General features: G+C 51.1%; 1 protein-coding gene across 1 annotated transcript in view; it reads left to right on the forward strand.

The window, feature by feature from the left end:
* Window positions 1–10,307: 10,307 nt before the first annotated feature.
* The window catches only part of EPHX1 (epoxide hydrolase 1), a 32,627-nt gene continuing 24,212 nt past the window's right edge, over window positions 10,308–18,722 (forward strand). The window contains exon 1 of the mRNA XM_077901302.1: window positions 10,308–10,465. The gene's annotated coding sequence lies outside the window, so the exon portion shown is untranslated. The remainder of the gene's footprint in view (window positions 10,466–18,722) is intronic.

Genomic DNA, 18,722 nt, shown 5'->3' on the forward strand with positions numbered 1-18,722 from the left:
ATTTTAAACTCCCTGAATAGTCTATTATAATGGAGGAAACCGTGAACTTGATGATAAACCAAGAGAATTTAATCAAGATCAGAGGAAAAGTTCAGGAAACAACAAAGCAAAACCATGAGCAGAGCTTCAGAGATCTGCCAGACAATAATAGGTCTAACATTTGTGCCATCAGAATCCCAGAAGAAGAGGAGAAAACATGATGCTGGAAAAGGGTGTTTGAAGAAATACTGGCTAGACACTTCCCAATTTGGTGAAAAACTTAAACCTGTGGATTCAGGAAACTCCAAGATACCCACACCCCACACAATCATAATGAAAACTGGACAATACTCTTGAAAGTAACCAGGCATGGAGCCTGCTTCTCCCCCTGCCTATGTCTCTGTCTATCCATGTGTCTCATGAATAAATAAAATATTTAAAAAAAATAAAAATTGTGCATACATCTGTCCACACAAAGACTTGTACATGAATTTTTTAAAAAAGATATTCTAAAAAAAAAAAAAGATATTCTTAGGGTGCCTGGGTGGCTGAGTCGGTGAAGCGTCTGTCTTCAGCTCAGGTCATGTTCTCAGAGTCCTAGGTTTGAGCCCCATATCAGGCTCCCCACTCAGCACGGAGTCTGCTGCTCCCTCTGACCCACCTCCATTCATGCGCGGTCTCTCTTTCTCTCTCTCTCTCTCAAATAAAATCTTAAAAAACAAATAGTATTTACCCCATAGGGTTGTTATGAAGATTAAGTGAATTAATATTTGGGGAGCACTTAAAACGGTGCCTGGCACAGTAATCTCTGTGTGTTCATTATGTTTAAAAAATAGGAGTTCTCAGAATCTGTGGGTGGCTCAGCCGTGTTGCCTTCGGCCTGGGGCATGGTCCCAGAGTCCTGGGCTTCCTGCATGGAGCCTGCTTCTCTCTCTGCCTATGTCTCTGCCTGTCTCTGTGTCTTTCATGAATAAATAAAATCTTTAAAAAAAAAGGGGGGGTCCTCTATGTGTTCAGAATGTCCTTTGTAATGTGTGTTGCAAGCGTTTTCGCCAACCTTTTTCTGTGGGAGATTTGGTTCCTTGGCAACCAGTTCCTTTCCTGTGGCTGCCATCTCAAGTTACCACAAGTTTGGTGGCTGAGAACAACACGAATCTATCCTCTTACAGCATCAGAAGTCCTGAACAGGTCTTCAAGAGCTGCTGTGAAGGTTCAGTAGGGTAGGGGTTGTTCCTTCTGGAGCCTCCAAGGGAGAATGGGTTTCTCTGCCTTGCCCAGCCCCCGGGGGCTATCCGGCTCATGGCTGGCTCATGGCTCTACGTTTCATCACCTTCCCCACCCCATCACTTCTGCCTCTCTGACCTCCTTGCCTCCCTCTTGTAAAGACCCTTGTGACCATGTTTAGTGCCCCCCACATAGCCCAGGATCCTGTCTCCATGTCAATCCCATCTGCAAAGTCTCTTGCGACATAAGGCAGCAAATTCACAGATGCTGGGGGTTAGGGCGTGGATATCTTCGGGGGAACCATCACTCAGCCTGCTACAGATACCTTTTGTCAGACACAAGTTTCAGATTGGGATGAGAGCCAGTCTCCTACTCCACTCCTTAAGGATCGGGTCTAACATCACTCTTCTTGGCACCCCTGCACCCATGACTCACAAGCCTGTGAGGCCACCCAGGGCCAGTAAGGGATGGGAGCTCTCACTCCGCTTTTCACCCCCTGGGTGGACCAGCTCTGAGACTCATTTTAGAAAGCTTAGAAGGCTCCACAGAAGGCAGCACCAGCTGCCCAGAGCAGTGGTCAAGTTGAAAATACATCCTCATGGGGCTCCTAGGTGGCACAGTCTGTCCAACTCTTGATTTCAGCTCAGGTCGTGATCTCAGGGTTGTGGGATCGAGCCCCACGTCACCTATTCAGTGGAGAGTCTGCTTGAGATTCTTCCTCTGCACCCCACCCCCAGGAAAAAAAAAAAAAACACATCCTCATATCTTCTTTTCCTCCTTTACATTTTTACCTCCTGTCCCTAGAATGACATCCCAAATAAGCTACTTACATGCAAGCCCTTGTTTTACACTCTGCTTTCAGGGAGCCTAGATTAGAACAACAACAATGAAAAGCTCTTGGAAATTAAGAACATGCTAGCTGAAATGAAAACACAAAAATGTGAAGGGAAAAAAATACAGAAATATCTCAGAAATTGGAGCCAAAAAGAAAAAAAAGCGAGAGAGGATAATTTCTTATCAGTTCAAGATTTGGATAACAGGAATTTCAGAAAAAGGAAATTTGAAGAAGCAGAAATCATCAATAAGATGATTTAAGAAATGTTTGCAGAATTAAAGGATATGAGCCCTCCTGGTGCCTAGAGTAGCACGTGAAAGTAAACCAAGCATCAAAGCCAATGATGCTGGAATTTCAGAACCGTGCAGGTAAAGAGAAGATCCTTTAAGCTTTCAAAGGGAAAATGAGGTTCTTTAAAACCTAAGGTTGGAGAATCAGAATGGCTTTGTACTTGAGTGGCCTGGATGGCTCAGTCAGAAGAGTGTGCGACTCTTGGTCTTGGGGTCCTGAGTTCAAGCTCCATGTTGGGCGTAGAGATTACTTAAATAAATAAACATGAAAAGAAGAATAGCTTTGGGCATGTCCGTGGCAGTCCTAGAAACCAGGAGATCATGGCCACAGCCTTCAAACTTCTGAAGGACAATGATTTCCATTCTGGAATTTTGCATTAATAATGGGAAGTGCTTGGGATCCCTGGGTGGCGCAGCGGTTTGGCACCTGCCTTTGGCGCAGGGCGTGATCCTGGAGACCCGGGATCGAATCCCGCGTCGGGCTCCCGGTGCATGGAACCTCCTTCTCCCTCTGCCTGTGTCTCTGCCTCTCTCTTTCTCTCTCTCTGTGTGACTATCATAAATTTATTTATTTTTTTTTGACTATCATAAATTTTTAAAAAAAAGAAAAAATTTTAAAAAAATGGGAAGTGCTGAATGTAGATGTTTGCCAGACACACTTAGATTATGTTTTACTGAGGTAACAATCTCCCCAATCTTAGTACCTTGAAAAAGTTTATATTTTGCTTAAATTAGAGGTAGCTGTGGCCCACCATCCTGCTCCTGCTCCAAAGTCTTGATTCCAGGTAGAGGAGGAAAGAGCAGAATCTCACAACAGCTCTTAAAGCCTCTGCTGAGATGTCACGTCGTGATCTATTGATCAAAGCAAGCACCACATCCCCACCTGATGTCAGTGACCTGGGGAATTCGTATCTGCAGGGAAGTCCTGGGATAACCAAGCAAAGGGCAGGTGATGTGCACCATATCTCAAAACTCTACAAGAAGCTGTCAGGGATGCATTCCTCTAAAACAAAGGAGTGAGCTATGGAAGAGGAGATGTGGGGTACAGGAAGCAGATGCCTAATAGGAGAGCCCTGAAAGGATCCCCAGGGTGGAGGTGGTGCACCAGGTGTGGAGCCACCACATGAGGCAGGTCAGAGTCTCCGCAGACACTAAAAAAAAAAAAGAAAAAAATGGAAGGAAATCCAATGTGAATGAATTTACTATTACTAGGAAGAGCTGTACATAACCATTGGGGGTTGGTGTTGAAGTAGGGGCCTGGTACGCAGGAAATTATGCGAAATTCAAAAATACTAATTAGTTGGATGCCTGGGTGGCTCAGCGGTTTAGCGCCTGCCTTCGGCCCAGGGCGTGATCCTATTAGTCCTGAGATCAAGTCCCACATTGGGCTTCCTGCATGGGGCCTGCTTCTCCCTCTGCCTATGTCTCTGCCTATGTCTCTGCCTCTCTCTCTGTCTCTCTCTCTCTCTTTCATGAATAAATAAAACCTTTTTAAAAAATACTAATTAGGGGAAACATGTTAAACAGGGAAAAAAAAAAGAAAATTAATAGTAGTTATATAGATCAGCACTGAAGTGCTTCCTAACAATGAAAACAGTGAATAATGCCACCACTAAACTTATTTGGGGGATTTGGGGAAGGATGGGAGTCCATGGGGAGAGGTCAGTTGAAGAAAGAGCTAATTTCCGTGTCTGTTGAGGTCTTCTACCTACGGTGCCTGAGATGTGAGTGAAAAAGAAAGAAATAATAAATATACAAATATAAAAAGTCATCCACTAGACGGGTTCAACCTGGTTTTCATTTTCACTCTTTCAGGAGAATGGGCGCCAGGGGTGCAATGGGAAAAAGGGCAGAAACTGCTATTGTCTGAACACCCCACAGACCCAGCTGATGCTTCAAAGAATTGATTAAAACAGAGGTTTAGGGACGCCTGGGTGGCTCAGTGGTTGGGCACCTGCCTTTGGTTCAGGTCTGATCTCAGGATGCGGGATCGAGTCCCACATCAGACTCCCTGCGAGGAGCCTGCTTCTCCCTCTGCCTATGTCTCTGCCTCTCTCTGTCTGTGTCTATCATGAATAAATAAATAAATCTAAAAAAAAAAACAACACAGAGGCTTAATAACAGTCCCTTATTTGTTCCAAATGGGAACAGAATTATGTTCACAGTGAAATAAGGCATGGAAAAGATTCGGTGTCCCATGCAGACATGCAGAGGGCCAGAGAGCCTTTCCTGCCTTTGAACTTTGCGCACTTGTTAACCTTTCCTTCCTTCTGTTGACCTCTGATCTGTGTGCAGTTGTATCGTTGATCCTTGCTCTTGAAGTCCTGAGAACAGGGCACAGTCAGAGAACCCGGGACACCTAGGAGAAAGTGGTGTTGGGGAGTCAGTGTGAAATCATTTGGAAGAACTTTGGGGATAGGTGAGTAATGATCTATCCATCCTCCTTTCTGTGGACTTGAGGAAAATGCTTTGAAGCTCAATGAACTGCATCTTTCTTCTTTGCATTCTTTATAAATGTGAAATCTTTTTTTATAAATGTGAAATCTTTTTTTATAAATGTGAAACCTATAGAAAACCTCAGATTATTTTCTATGAGTAGTAACTCAGTACATTGGATATATTATATGTTATTTTGTCATTCCTGATATCCCCAACAGATATCTTTGCAAATTATCTTGTGTATTGAACAGGAGCGAGTTTCCAGAAACTGGGGATTCTGCTTGCATTTTATTTATTGGTTGGTTCGTTGGTAGCATCATATGCTGCCAGATGACTGGTAAATATACTTGACTATAAAAATGATGAGGGGAATCCCTGGGTGGCTCAGCGATTTAGCGCCGCCTTCAGCCTAGGGCGTGATCCTGGAGACCCGGGATCGAGTCCCACATCGGGCTCCCTGCATGGAGCCTGCTTCTCCCTCTGCCTGTGTCTCTGCCTCTCTCTCTTTCTCTCTGTGTGTCTTTCATGAATAAATAAATAAAATCTTTTAAAAAAATAAAAATAAAAATGATGAGAAAATGCAGATATGAAAGTACTTTATATAATTAATATTCTTACAAAAGTCTCTCTTGAGCGTTTTGGTATCCCCTGTTTTGGTCCCCCTAGAGCCTGTTTGGTATCCCCACCCTCACATCTTCAAAGTCCCATTGGATTTATAATCTGTTCGTCTTGCCGTAATGAGTAGTGGGCACTATGCCCTTTTCAGAATCTAGTTGTCATAAGATGCATGCAGGGTCTTATGCAATCAGTAAGCTCTCGATTGGTGTCTGGTAAAGGAATTTATTGGTAAGTATGGGGAGTGTCCAGATAGCAGATTGGACAGGGCAAGGAGTCCCGTGGTGAATAAGAGCAAAGGAAAAGCTTGAGGTGAGGAGAGAAAGAGGAAGTGATCCGAGCCTGGGATTTGCAAAAGCACAAGACATGCTTTTGAATCTAAAGGAAGAAGCAATGAATGCCGGGGATCCAATGACCTCAGAAAACAGTACTTTCTTATGTTTTATTTTTTTATTTTTTTTAGAAAACAGTATTTTAAAGTTAATTTTTATTTTTATTTATTTTTTAAAAGATTATTAACTTGAGAGAAAAAGAGAGATAATGAGAGAGAGCAGGAGGAGGGGGAGAGGGAGAGGGAGAAGCAGACTCCCCAGCTGAGCAGGGAGCCCAACGTGGGGCCCCATCTCAGGACCCTGAGATCATGACCTGAGCCGAAGGCAGACACTCAACCGACTGAGCTACCCAGGTACCTCATCATCTATCTCTTTGATTTGCATTCTATTTTTCTGGGAGAATTCCTCAAATTCCATGCTCTGACTTTTCCATTAAAAACTTTATTTCAAGGGCATCTGGGTGGCTCAGTCAGTGAGATGGGGAACCAGCATCTTTGTTTTGAGGCCCCCAGATGTCCTTATCTGTGGCTGTTTCCTTGGGGAACTGCTCATTTATTTCAGAGACTGGTCCTCCACTTCCTGCCCTGGGATTGTCACCTGGAGGCAGTGTCCTGTGACCCCACAGCAGGAGGGGGCCTCGGAGGGACTCGAAGTTCCAGGCAAAGACTTTCACTCAATCCTATTGTCTTCCATCAGGTACTTCACCCTGTCCTCCAAGTGCCGAGTGCCAAGGTAGGCAGATCAGAGGGCTTGGAGTGAGAATGAGGAACAGGGGATATAACTTCGTCTACACACTTTAATCCTGAGGTGTTTTTCCCCCAATTTTTTTTATTGCAGTAGAAACACATACAACAAAATTTGCCATCTAAACCATCTTTATTTTTTATTTTATTTTTTAAAAGATTTTATTTGTTTATTTATTTATTTGTTTATTTATTTATTTATTTATTTATTTATTTATTTATTCATTCATGACAGACACACAGAGAGAGGCAGAGACACAGGCCAAGGGAAATACAGGCTCCATGCAGGGAGCCCAAGGTGGGACTCAATCCCAAGACTCCAGGATCATGCCCTGAGCTGAAGACAGACACTCAACTGCTGCCACCCAGGCATCCCTCATCTTTAAAGATTTATTTATTTATCTTAGAGAACAGGAGTGCAGGGGGGAGGGGCAGAGAGAGAGAGAGAAAGGCTCTCAAGCAGACTCCCCGCTGAGCACAGAGCCCCACGCAGGGCTCGATCTCACCACCCCAAGATCATGATCTGAGCCGAAACCAAGAGTCAGTTGCTTAACTGACTGAGCCACCCAGGCTTCCCTAATCATTTTTAAGTGTACAAATAAGTGATTTTAGGTTGATTCATATTGTTGTACAACCATCACCACCATCCACCTGCAGAATGCTTTTCATCTTGCGGAACTGAAGCTCTCTACTCGTTAAGAAATAAAGTGCTGTGATTGAGTCTATGCCTTGCATTCTCACCCAGCAGGGACACTCAGGGTGTACAGAGGATCCCTACTCCCCTCATCCACCCACATCCCTGTCTTCGGAGGCTCTTGATGCCTTTGGCTCCTAAGACTTTGCAGGGCTGTAAGGTAGGGGTTGGCAAACATTTCCTGTAAGGGGCCAAGTAATACATTTTTTAGGCTTTATGGGTAACTGCTCATCTCTGCTATTGTAGCAGGAAAGCAGCCATAGACAATATGCAAACAAGCGCAACCTTGCTTTGGTAAAACTTGATTTACAAAAGTAAGTTGTGGGTCAGATTTGGCTCCTGGGCCATAGTTTGCTGATCCCTGCAGGTCTAGAGCAAGAACACACCCACTTCTAGTGGCAGGAAGGTTTTCAGCTTTATTCACTTTGCTGAATCAATCACCCTACTTTCCACCTTGCAAAACCTAACGTTTCTCCTCTGCTGTTACCTTTTCTCGTGTTCACTTTGTCCCTGTGGAATATATAGTTTTTTAAAAATCCCTCTGTAGTTATTTTCATGTTGTTCTCGGTAACTGAGATGTTTGTTTGATCCACAATTTTTTAAAAGATTGTTTGATTAGAGAGAGTGAGTGTAGGTGGGGGGCACACAGGGAGAGGCAGAGGGAGAGAGTCTTAAGCAGACTCCTTCTGAGTGCAGAGCCTGACATTCTGGTCTTGATCTTATGACCCTGAGATCACAACCTGAGCCCAAACCAAGAGTTGGTAGCTTAACCAACTGAGTCACCCAGGTACCCCTAATTCACAAATTTTTAAGCTTTTTATTTCAAAATAATTCCAAGCTTACAATGAAGTTGTTATAAGCATAATATAAAGAGCTCCCAAATACTCTTTACCCAGTTAGTAATTAGTATTTTGCAACATCCTTTTTGTGTTTTTTTTTAAGATTTTATTTATTTATTCATGACAGACACAGAGAAAGAGAGAGGCAGAGACACAGGCAGAGGGGGAAGCAGGCTCCATGCAAGGAGCCTGACGTGAGACTCGATCCTGGGACTCCAGGATCACACCCCGGGCTGAAGGCCACGCTAAACTTCTGGGCCACCGGGGCTGCCCCACATTTCCTTTTAAATTCCCGATAGATAGATAGATAGATAGATAGATAGATAGATAGAACCATTTCAGACCTTGTATTCTATTACTCCTTAAATACTTCAGTGTATGTTTTCCAAGATCAGGTATATTAACTTAGAAAAAAAATCAATTCTCAAAATCAAGATATTTAATATGTGTAATCTATTCTTTAATCTATAGACCAGATATCCCCAATAAATCCTTTCTAGAACTCTTCCCAGCCCAGATAGAGCATTGCAGTTGTTTTTCACTACTCCTTGGCCTCTTTCAATGAGAAACAGTTTCTAAAAAAAAAAAAAGAAAAAAAAAAAAGAAACAGTTTCTCAGCCTTGTTTTCTGTTTCATGACATTGACATTGTTTTGACACTGACGTCTTCGGAGATAAGGGCCATTGGTTTCTAGAATGTTACTTTATTTGGGTTTTGGCTGATGTTTCCTCATGCCTGTATTTTTTACATAAAGAATGTTATTTCCTTTGTTGTGAATCAGGAACTGATCTACAATTTTTATTTAAAATCATTCCCTCCCCCGAATTATTTTTCATTCTACCTTATGTCCCTGGAAACTCTCCAGAATTTTATACAGGGGAACATCATTTGTTCTGATTTTTAAAAATATATAAAATATTCTAGAGATCACATTATACCCACTCTTTTGCTCCATAAACCTTTGGGTGGCTTTTGACCAAAAGCAGTAGAAATCTGACTATCTAAACTTTGCCCTGCCAAGTTGGACTCTGTAGTGTATTTATTTACCAACGGCATATATACAGATTGTACTTTGAAATATCTTGCACGAACTTAGATTTCATATTCTAATGTTGCATGGATGGTGTAACCAAGGAGCAAGATGTTAGGATACATGGGTGAGCCTTGAGTTTACAATCTCACTGTAGTTATTTTATATAAAAATACCAGCTTTGGGCAGCCCGGGTGGCTCAGCGGTTTGGCGCCGCCTTCAGCCTGGGGCGTGATCCTGGAGACCCGGGATCGAGTCCCACGTCGGGCTCCCTGCATGGAGCCTGCTTCTCCCTCTGCCTGTGTCTCTGCCTCTCTCTCTCTCTCTCTGGGTGTCTTTCATGAATAAATAAATAAAATCTTAAAAAAGAAATACCAGCTTTACCGAAATGTAATTCACATACTATAAAACCCACCCTCCCAAAGTGCACAGATCAATAGTTTTCAGTATATTTCAGACTTGTGGCAATGCGGCCATCACCAGGATCTAATTTTAAAATGTTTTCATCATCACTGCAGTTTTAAGAATAACGGCAAAGTTGAGTCCCTTGGCGAAATGGCCAGAGCTTCTGTCGGAAAGATTCAGGGGAAGGATGGGGAGGAATGTGACAGAGAGTAAGTTGTTTTTTTTTTTTTTAAATTAAAAAAATTTTTTTTCTCAGAGAGCAAGTTTTGAAAGAGTACAGAGATGCCCGGGGAGGCGGGGAGGGGTGGGGGGTGTAGATTCCAGGGGCAGGAGCACAGCACCCGGGAGGAGCGAGGCCTCCGGTCCAGGGCTTGCTCCCCGAGCACAGGCCGGAGCACAGGCCCGGGGGCGGCGATGAGTCGCACCCGCGGCCCGGCAGCAGCCTGTCTCCCCGCAGGGCAGAGTCCCGGGCCGGGTGAGCGCCGGGCTGGAGGCCCAGGGCGCCGGGCGCGGGGCTAGGGGCTGCAGGGGCGCGGAGAGGGAAGGAGGGCCTCGGGCGGGCGGAGTCTGGGATGGGCGCCCCGGGCCGGGTCGGGGGAGCCCCGGCGCAGCCCTTCCGAGTGGGCGCCGCAGACCCCGGGCCTCGCGGGGAAGACCGCGTCCACCGCTGTGTGCGCCCGAAGCTTCCCAGGACGCCCGGCCCCAACGCCTGCAGGGGCAGGGGCGGTGCGTGCAGGGGAGGAAGCGGGAAGGACGCGGCCCAGGGACCGCCCCGGGCCCCTCCGCACGCGCGGCTGGAGGCTGCGCCCGGCCCTCGGCCCCCCTCTGCGCGCCCTCTCCCCAGCAGGGGCCGCTAACGGGGGCGGGGCGGGGCCGCACCGCGCCCTCCCGAGGCCGGGGTTCGACCCCGGACCGCCCCTCGGGGGCCGAGCCTGGGCGGGGTCAGCGCGGGGCGGCCCGAGCCTGCAGAGCGAGAGGCCGAGGCACCGAAGGAGAGCGCGCCCGCCGCCGCCGGAGCCTGGGGGCCTGGGAGCCGACCGCGTAAGGGGGCGCGAGGGCACGGGCTGGGGGCGCGGTGGCGAGGGGCCAACGGGGGCCGGGGGGCTGGGGGCGCGGGCGGCGCTGGACTTGCAGGCAGGCGACTCGCTCACGTCCCCGGGGCCGCAGCTGCGCGGGGACCAAGGTCCAGGAGCGCCCACGCCTGGCACCCCCCCCCCCCCCGGGGCTGCAGGTGCGCGCGGCTCCAGGAAGAGGCCTGGGCAGGCCCTGCGAGCGCGCTCGGGCCGCGGGGTGCAGGTCCCCAGGCCCGCCCTCCCGGAGAGTATCGCTTCCAGGGCGCGTGGAGCCCCGAGCCCCGCAGTGAAATGCGCCTGTGTCACCGAAGTCCTGAAAGCCGTGTCCAGGCTTGCGGTTGGGGCCTGCTTCTCGGCCCTCGTGCCCGCCGCGCGTTCCCGCCGCGGCCCTCGCTGTTGTCCCGGGAGGCAAGGCCTGCCCGCCTCGCAGCTGGGGCGGGGGCGGGGGGAATCTCGGTCTGGGGTCCGAGTTCCCCGCGGAGCTTCTGGCCGCTCCCGGAGCCTTGGCGGTGGGGAGAGGGGACCGCGGCTCCCGCGACTCTGCGGTCCCAAGTTTGGCTTCTCTCTCTAAGCCTGTCCCCCCATCCTCCCCGCGGGGCAAAGCTCAGGCTCCGCACAGCCTGCCCCGATTGGGCGCACAGCCCGCTTCCTGCCTCGGCTGCTCTGCACCCCGAGCTCTGCACCCCCGGCTCTGCACCCCGGGCTCTGCACCCCGGGCTCTACACCTCGAGTGCTGCACCCCCAGCTCTGCACCCCTGGCTCTACACCTCGAGCGCTGCACCCCCAGCTCTGCACCCCGGGCTCTGCACCCCGAGCTCTGCACCCCCAGCTCTGCACCCCGGGCTCTGCACCCCGAGCTCTGCACCGCAGGCTCTACACCCCGAGCGCTGCACCCCCAGCTCTGCACCCCGAGCTCTGCACCCCGGGGCTCCACACCCCGAGCGCTGCACCCCCAACTCTGCACCCCGGGCTCTGCATTCCCCGCTCTGTACACGAGCCCCGCGCCCCGGCTGGAGGCGGAACTGCCGGGGCCTGTGCACTTGAGGTCTGCGAGCAGTTCAGCGCCTCTGCTCAGATTTATGAGCTCCTGTGGGAAGTTGTTGGGGACGTTGGCTAGAGTCTCTGAGGCGCCCTGCAGCCTCTTCTGATGCAGCATCATTGAAAATAAACATTCTCAGGAAGCTGCCTGGCTCCAGAAAGTAAAACTGTCTTCTGGTATGAAGGCAGTTGTGGCTTCCCTCAGGGAGTCAGGGCCTCAGGGCCTGGCCCCTTTGGGTCTGAGGAGCAAAAAATTCTAGGATTGATCAGCAACGTTTCCACACCTGGGAGGGCCATGTGAGGATGGCTTTTTTCCTCCGTCCTTGGTGGGGGTGGTGCGGAGGGCTCAGCGGGGATTATGCCCTCTGCAAGCTTACAGGTTTGTGGGGAGAGAGGTAGACAGTGAAATAAACTGGTAAAACGTAAAATATGTTGGAGGAAGATGTGTGCCATGGTGTAAAGCCCCAGAGAGAGAAAGAGAGTATCTGGTGAAACAGAAGCCTGGTGATGTTTGAATAATCCCAACCAGTTAGGAGTGGCACATTGCCACCGGGGGTGACTATGCACCAAGAGTGGAAAATTGCCATGGGGGGTGACTATGCACTAGGCTGAGGAAAGAGCAAGAGCAAAGGCCCTGTGGCAGGAGCATTCCTGGTGCAGATGAACTTTATGTCTGTTTGCTGAGTGTCAGCCTAGCTGCCACCAGTGCTTTTGGTGTGAGTGACCTCCTGCATAAACTATACTGGCCCAGCATGAGAGCCAGAGGACTCTAAACTTTCTGCCACCTTCCCCCACCCCCCAACCCAGTTCCAGAAAAGAAAAGACCTCCACCATCGCGCAGTCAGTAACTGCTCAGCAGGGCAGCCAGAGGGAACCTCAATAGCATCTGCTCCAGCCCATGTGCCCTCGTATCCCTTGAGCACTCTGGCTGGTACAGGCTTACAGGTGCAGGGTGATCCCTGGAAGTGACTGAATGCCCTGGGGCAGAGAGGCCATTAGAGAAAGGGCACCCACCATTGCAGGAAGCAGAGTGCCTTCCCCAGGACCCCCTTGCCGTGTCCTGGTTCATGTCTGATGCACGCACTGGAGCTCACAGGGAGCCCTGGCCATGGATGGAAGAGCTCAGCATGCCCCAGGCTTAGTAGCCGCTCCCCTGGCACCCTGACTCTTCTCTTCCAGCATCCTGGCTCAGGCCCAGACCCGAGAAGGCACAGGTGGCCCAGACTCCGTTTCTCCGTTCTTGCGTGGAAGTGCCCAGAGATGTGGAGCACAGCCTGGCTCACAGAATAAGAGAGGGCTGGGTGTGAGCCAGATACCCGAGGACACCTTCTCGGGGCTGGAGCATGCACAGTTAGATTGGGCCTGTGTTGGTATGCGGGGCCCCTAGGGCCTCATGCCCAAAGCCCACCTCAAAGGATCCTAGACCCGATCATTAGGGATTCCTTCCTTTGAGGTTACACAGTGATGTGAAAGCACACCTAGCATAGAAGGAAGAGGGGACTCGTGCCCTAGCCATGTCATCGGTATGTCCCCTCCCTGGACCTCGTCCATAAAATGAGGTTGGGCTGTTCAAGCTGCAAGTCTCCTGGTGGCTCTACTGTGTGACAACTGTGTGGTGAAGAAGTCCAAATGGATCCTCAGGAAAGGAAACACATAGGTGGGGAGCAGTCCATATTGGCGGGGCCTGCGTGGGCCCTGCAGCCTGTGCCAGATCCACTGAGACCGCTTCAATGGGAGTGAAGACCACAGCCCAAGGCTGTGGGGCAAAGCCTCGCACAGAAGGCAGGGGCTCAGGATTGGGACAGAGGTGTCCATGCCCAGCCAGCTGGCCTCCTGGGGTCACTGTTGGGGTGCTGGTAGGTGTCCTTGGGCTCGGCTCTGCACTTAAGGAGCAGAGGCTCCAGGTGCTCAGGGGGTGAGACTGGAGGTGCAGTGGGTCTCCCCCAAGCAGTTCCCCAGGAGAGGATGCCGCCCCCTGCCTTCCCTAAGGAGGGAGCAGCACTGTGTCCAGGACCCCCGCTCTGCCAAGGAGAGCACTGCGCTGTCCCATCCTTGCTTACATAACTAAACACACAATGATTGTGCAAACGCAGTTCAAACTGGTGTTTCTACTTTCATCAGTGTGTTTACCTTCCTTAGGGAGGTCAAATTGACCCTTCCTCACCTTCTGGAGTCCAGCCGAGGACTTCCTACTTAGTCTCTCTGAGCTTTATTGTTGATCGTCTTTTTTTTTGTTTTGTTTTGTTTATTCATGAGACACACAGAGAGAGGGACAGAGACACAGGCAGAGAAAGAAGCAGAATCCTTGTGGGGAGCCCGATGCAGAACCCGATCCCAGGACCCCAGGATCACGCCCTGAGCTGAAGGCAGATGCTCAACCACTGAGCCCCCCAGGCGTCCCTGATCATCTCTTTAAAACAGAGAACTACCCCTTACTTCTCCAGGTCACTGTGGTATATGAGATGATGTGTTTAAAGAGTCTTCCCACCCTGTGTCACACCTAAAGCACACTGTGGGGCCCAGACAGACTGACCGACAGGATGGGGGCCACATGTCCTCGCCCTGGGCTCATTGGGGGGCTTCAGGCAGCTCCCTCCTGGCCCAGGAGACTGTGAGGGCATCAGGAAGCTGGTGACCAGGAGCAGGGGGCCTGAAGGCCTCCCCATCAGGGTGTCCCTGGCAAGCACACCTGGGATATGGCTTTCCCTGTGCAGTGTGTGGCCTCTGCTGCACTGAGGGTGACATTCCAGAGTATTCCTCTTCCTGTTAGGGCTAGAGAGACTTGGGCCTTTGGGAAACCAGGAGAAACACTCTGCTTCCAGTGCCAGGCCCCAGGTGAGTCTGCATAGTGACAGGCGCAGCTCCAGGAGGTTTGACTCTCTTACCACGTCTTTGGGGGAAAATGGATGTACTTTCCCGCCTTCCTGGGGTTTTATTTTGCCTATGGCAAGACCTACCGGCTGGACCTCACTGTTGCTGCAAGGAGGCAGGAGCGGGCAGGCCCAGCCACCCTGTGCAGGCAGAGAGACCATGTCCTTGCCTGGCCTGGCGCCTGCCTCCCTCCCTCCTGGCTGCGCTGTCCTCCAGGACCTTCCATTGAACTCCAGAAGTATTTTTAGCCTTTTGCAACTTTTTATTACTTTCTGCTACCCGGACATTGCCACAAGCAAACTAACCCCCACCAAAATAGCAGCAGCCCAGAACTTTCCTCAATACCCTGACCCTCATCCTCAGGGCCACCCTCCACGCCCTCCACGGAGCACAGGGGCCCTATCACCACATTCCAGAGGAGAAGCCGGCTTAGGTTACAGCCGAGGCCCTGCCAACAACTCTATCCCTGACACACCATTGAGGAAGCTTCCAGACCAGGCAGCAGAGCTGGAGGCAAGGGAGGGGCCGAGTGTGGACGTGCTGGGGAGGAGACAGGGTGTGCGCATCACAGCAAGCCGGGCCCACTGCTCTGTCCTCCGGAGCAGGGGTCTTCTCTACTCCCAGGGAGGTGCCAGTGTTGAAACCCCAGGCAGGGTCAGGCTCTGCCCCCCGCAGGCAGTGAACTCTGCCCTGCTGTTTCTCTTGTAATTTAAAACCCATGGAAAACCGTAAGGGTCTCATGTGGCAGATGGGGAACTGAAACAGGGCCTCAAGTGACACCAGGCGGGGCCCATGAGCCCCAGTGTGGGGATGCGCCCCCCCTCCCCTGCATTATTCATTATTCATGCCATTCAGGCCTGAGTGGGGGGGCTGTGTAGATGAGTCTACAGTGGCCTCCGCTCGGGAGGCTAAGTGTGTGCAAGTGCACGGGGGTCAGCCAGCCCCGCCAGGGTTCCTCCCTTCCACTACCAACAGCCCCCCAAAGTCTGCCTTCCCCCTTACTCCCCGGGAACCCCCTGCCGTACCCTCCTCCCAGGACCACCCCTCAGCTTCCTGTCCTGGCCCACGGAGCACTTAGCCTTGGCCTGTGTCCCTCTCTCCCACCCGTCGTGTTCTGAGGACTGAAAACCCCTAAGTGATTGCCCGTATGGGTGCACCCCCCTTCACCTGATGGAATGCTTTGAATCCCCCCAGTTCGGTGAGGCCTGGAGAAGTGAGGTTCTCCTTTCCCTGGGGTCCTGGCTCCAGGTTGTTCTCCCAGGTTTCGCTCTGGGTCTTGCAGAGAGGTGAACACGGCCTGATCCCGGGGCAGGCGCATGGGCATGTTGCTCGGCCCCGTGGGCCCCAGGGGGCCGGGGGCAACATCTGTGGGGCAGAGGCTATGCCGTCAGCCAGTGTCCTCCCCTCCAGGGCTTTCCCACTCCGTGGGGCCAACTGCAGCCCGGATTGGGCAGAGGGTAGGCGGTCTGGGCTGCAGCGAGCAGGGCCTGGGGATTTCGGGAACTTCGGGAAGCCCCTGGGCTTGGGTGGCCGTCAGCCATGTGTCAGCAATGTGTTGGCGGCAGGAACATTCCCATTCCTTGCTGCCTTGGCAGGCTGGCCCTGGCATGGAAGGGAAACCATCTGTTTCGATGTTCCTCTGGCCATCCTCCGGAGTGGAGTGGCGAGACGGGGAGGGCAGCCAAGGGCCCGGGCCTGGGGGAGCATGCGGCCACCGCGCCCACCGTGCTGTCTGGCCAGGCATCAGAAAGGCTCGTGGTGCCACTGTTTTCCCCGCGCTCTGCCCTGGAGTTCCCTGTCCCTGTTCCCGAGGTCCTCCCTCTCCTGTGAGTCTGTCAGGCCACTTGGGAGCACCTCCTGATCGTGAGGTTCTCGCCCACCGGCCTGGGTGTGTCGGGGGGTCTCTGAGGGCAGGCTGACAGATACCCCATTGCATTCTCCAGGGTCTTGAGTCTGATCTTCACCTTTTTAAATCCAGACCCTGGTATGTGCAGTCCACCTGGCATACTGGCGGTCCACTCTTGCTTCTGGGAGAAATCTGCCTTAACACCCCCTGCCACCCCCCGAACCCTCTCCCTGCATCTTACGGCCAGTGTCTACAGAGTAGTCTGAGAAGTAGGTTATATATAACTCCTCTGGGAGAATTCAGACGTATTTTTGTTCAAAAGTTCTAGGGGCGCCTGGGTGGCTCAGTGAGTGAAGCATCTGCCCTTGGCTCGGGTCATGATCTCAGGGTCCTGGGATCAAGCCCCACATGGGGCTCCCTGCTCACTGGGGAGTCTGCCTCTCCCTCTCCCTCTCCCTCTCCCTTTCCTGCTCCCCCTGCTTGTGCTCTCTCTCTGTCAAATAAGTAAATAAAATCTTTTTTAAAAGTTCTAATAATTTTCAACACTGTCATTCGAAGAATACTTAAATTCATTCACTCGACAATACATTCTGAGCATCCAGGACGTGCCAGATGGTGGGGACCAGAGGGCGGCCAAGGCAGACGTGGTCTCTACCCTCAAGGAGCTTCCTTCCAGCGGGGGTGGCGTATACTGTAGAATGTCGAACAGATGAGCTGAGCTAGGGATGAGAGGCACTCCGTGCTGAGATAGGTCAGGGCAGGCTGCTGGGAAATGGACGCTTGGTTTGAAATTGGAAGGATGAGCAGGAGTTAGGAAGCTGAGGAGTGGGAAGAGATCTGCATGCTGAGGGACAGGTTTCAGCAAAGCCCCGAGGAAGGAGGGAGCGTCATAGGCCCAAAGGATGCCAAGAAGGTGGGGCTGGGCTCAGAGAGGACGAGGGGGTGGGGGGCAGCTCAGACCCTATAGACCTTGAAGGGTGAGCTGGTGTCACTCCATTCCAAAGGCAACAGGAAGTTATCCTAGGATTCTTTTTTTTTTTTTTTAAGATTTCATTTATTTATTCATGAGAGAGGCAGAGACATAGGCAGAGGGAGAAGCAGACTCCATGCAGGGAGACCAATGTGGGACTCGATCTCAAGACTCCAGGACCACGCACTAGGCTGAAGGCAGATGTTCAACCACTGAGACACCCAGGCACCCCTATCCTAGGATTCTAACAAGGGACATGAGGTGGTCAGGTGGATTTCCAGAATAGCACTGTGGCTGCAGAGTGTGTGGGAGGGGGGCAAGAGCACGTGTGACAGAAGTGGACAGGGGCCCTGCTTGGCTCCAGGGGAAGCAGTGTTGGAGGTGGATCTGAGATTATCTCGGACGTGGAGCTGCTGGACTTGCCAGTAGGGTGGATCCACATGAGTGGGGTGTAGGAGGGGGTTCAAGGATGTCTCCTGGCTTTTGGTTTGGCATTCGGGAGGTGGGCAGTCTCCACTACTGGGTGAGCTGGAACCCCAGAAAAAGACAAAGGTTTAGGGGGAGAAGATTGCGGAGCAGCTGCAGATGCAGCAGAGGAGGGTTTGAGATATTCGGGAGCAGGTGGGTGGGCAGGTGGGCGTTGGGGTCCCAGTTAGACCCGGGCAGGTGGCAGTGGGAGCCACGTGGACAGAAAGGATGGCCCCATGTGGACACAGTTCTCTGGCCACCTGATCAGCTTTGTTTACCCATTTATTTCACATTCCCACCTGCCACTGGCCCTCAGAGGCCCACGGGCCGTCAGGTTCTTGGCCACGAGGAAATCACACAGTGGGATCCCAGCCGCGTGAGCAGGTCTTGTGTGGCTCTGGTGTCAAGAGGGTGTCTGACTCACTGTTGAAGTTGAGTCACAGGGCAGACTGTCACCTTCATGGTTTGTCATGTAAGAGATGTATGATTATGTTGTTTTTGAGTAGATAGTACATGCATTTGGTAAAAGATGTTTTTTTTTCAAGATATAAAAGCTTATTCAGTGCTAGACTGTTCCCTCGTGGGGCCCCTGGGTGGCTCAGTCGGTTAAGCATCTGGCTCTTGATTTTGGCTCTGGTCATATCAAGGTCATGGGATTGAGCCCTGTGTGGGGCTCTGTGCTGAACACAGTCTGCTGAAGATTCTTTCTCCCTCTCCCTCTGCTCCTCCCTGCTTGCGCGCCCTCTCACTCTCTCTCAAATAAATAAACAAAATCTTAAAAAAGCAAAAAAGATTGTTCCCTTGTGTTGGGCATCCAAGTGAACTGCCACTGTCCACAGCTTGTGTTTTTGGTCCATGCAGGTGCACCGTTTAGTATGCCTGCTGTTCTCACTTAACTATCAGGGAGATCTTGACCAAGGCAGATAGTTTTTATACTTTTAGATAAAGAGACAATAAATTTGTGAGGAATTGAGAGGATAAAGAAGACGGGTGTTTTTGAGCAACGGGGAATCCTAATCAGAATGTAGACCA

This window comes from Canis aureus, chromosome 6 (assembly GCF_053574225.1).
Source record: "Canis aureus isolate CA01 chromosome 6, VMU_Caureus_v.1.0, whole genome shotgun sequence".
NCBI classification, from domain to species: Eukaryota; Metazoa; Chordata; class Mammalia; order Carnivora; family Canidae; genus Canis; species Canis aureus.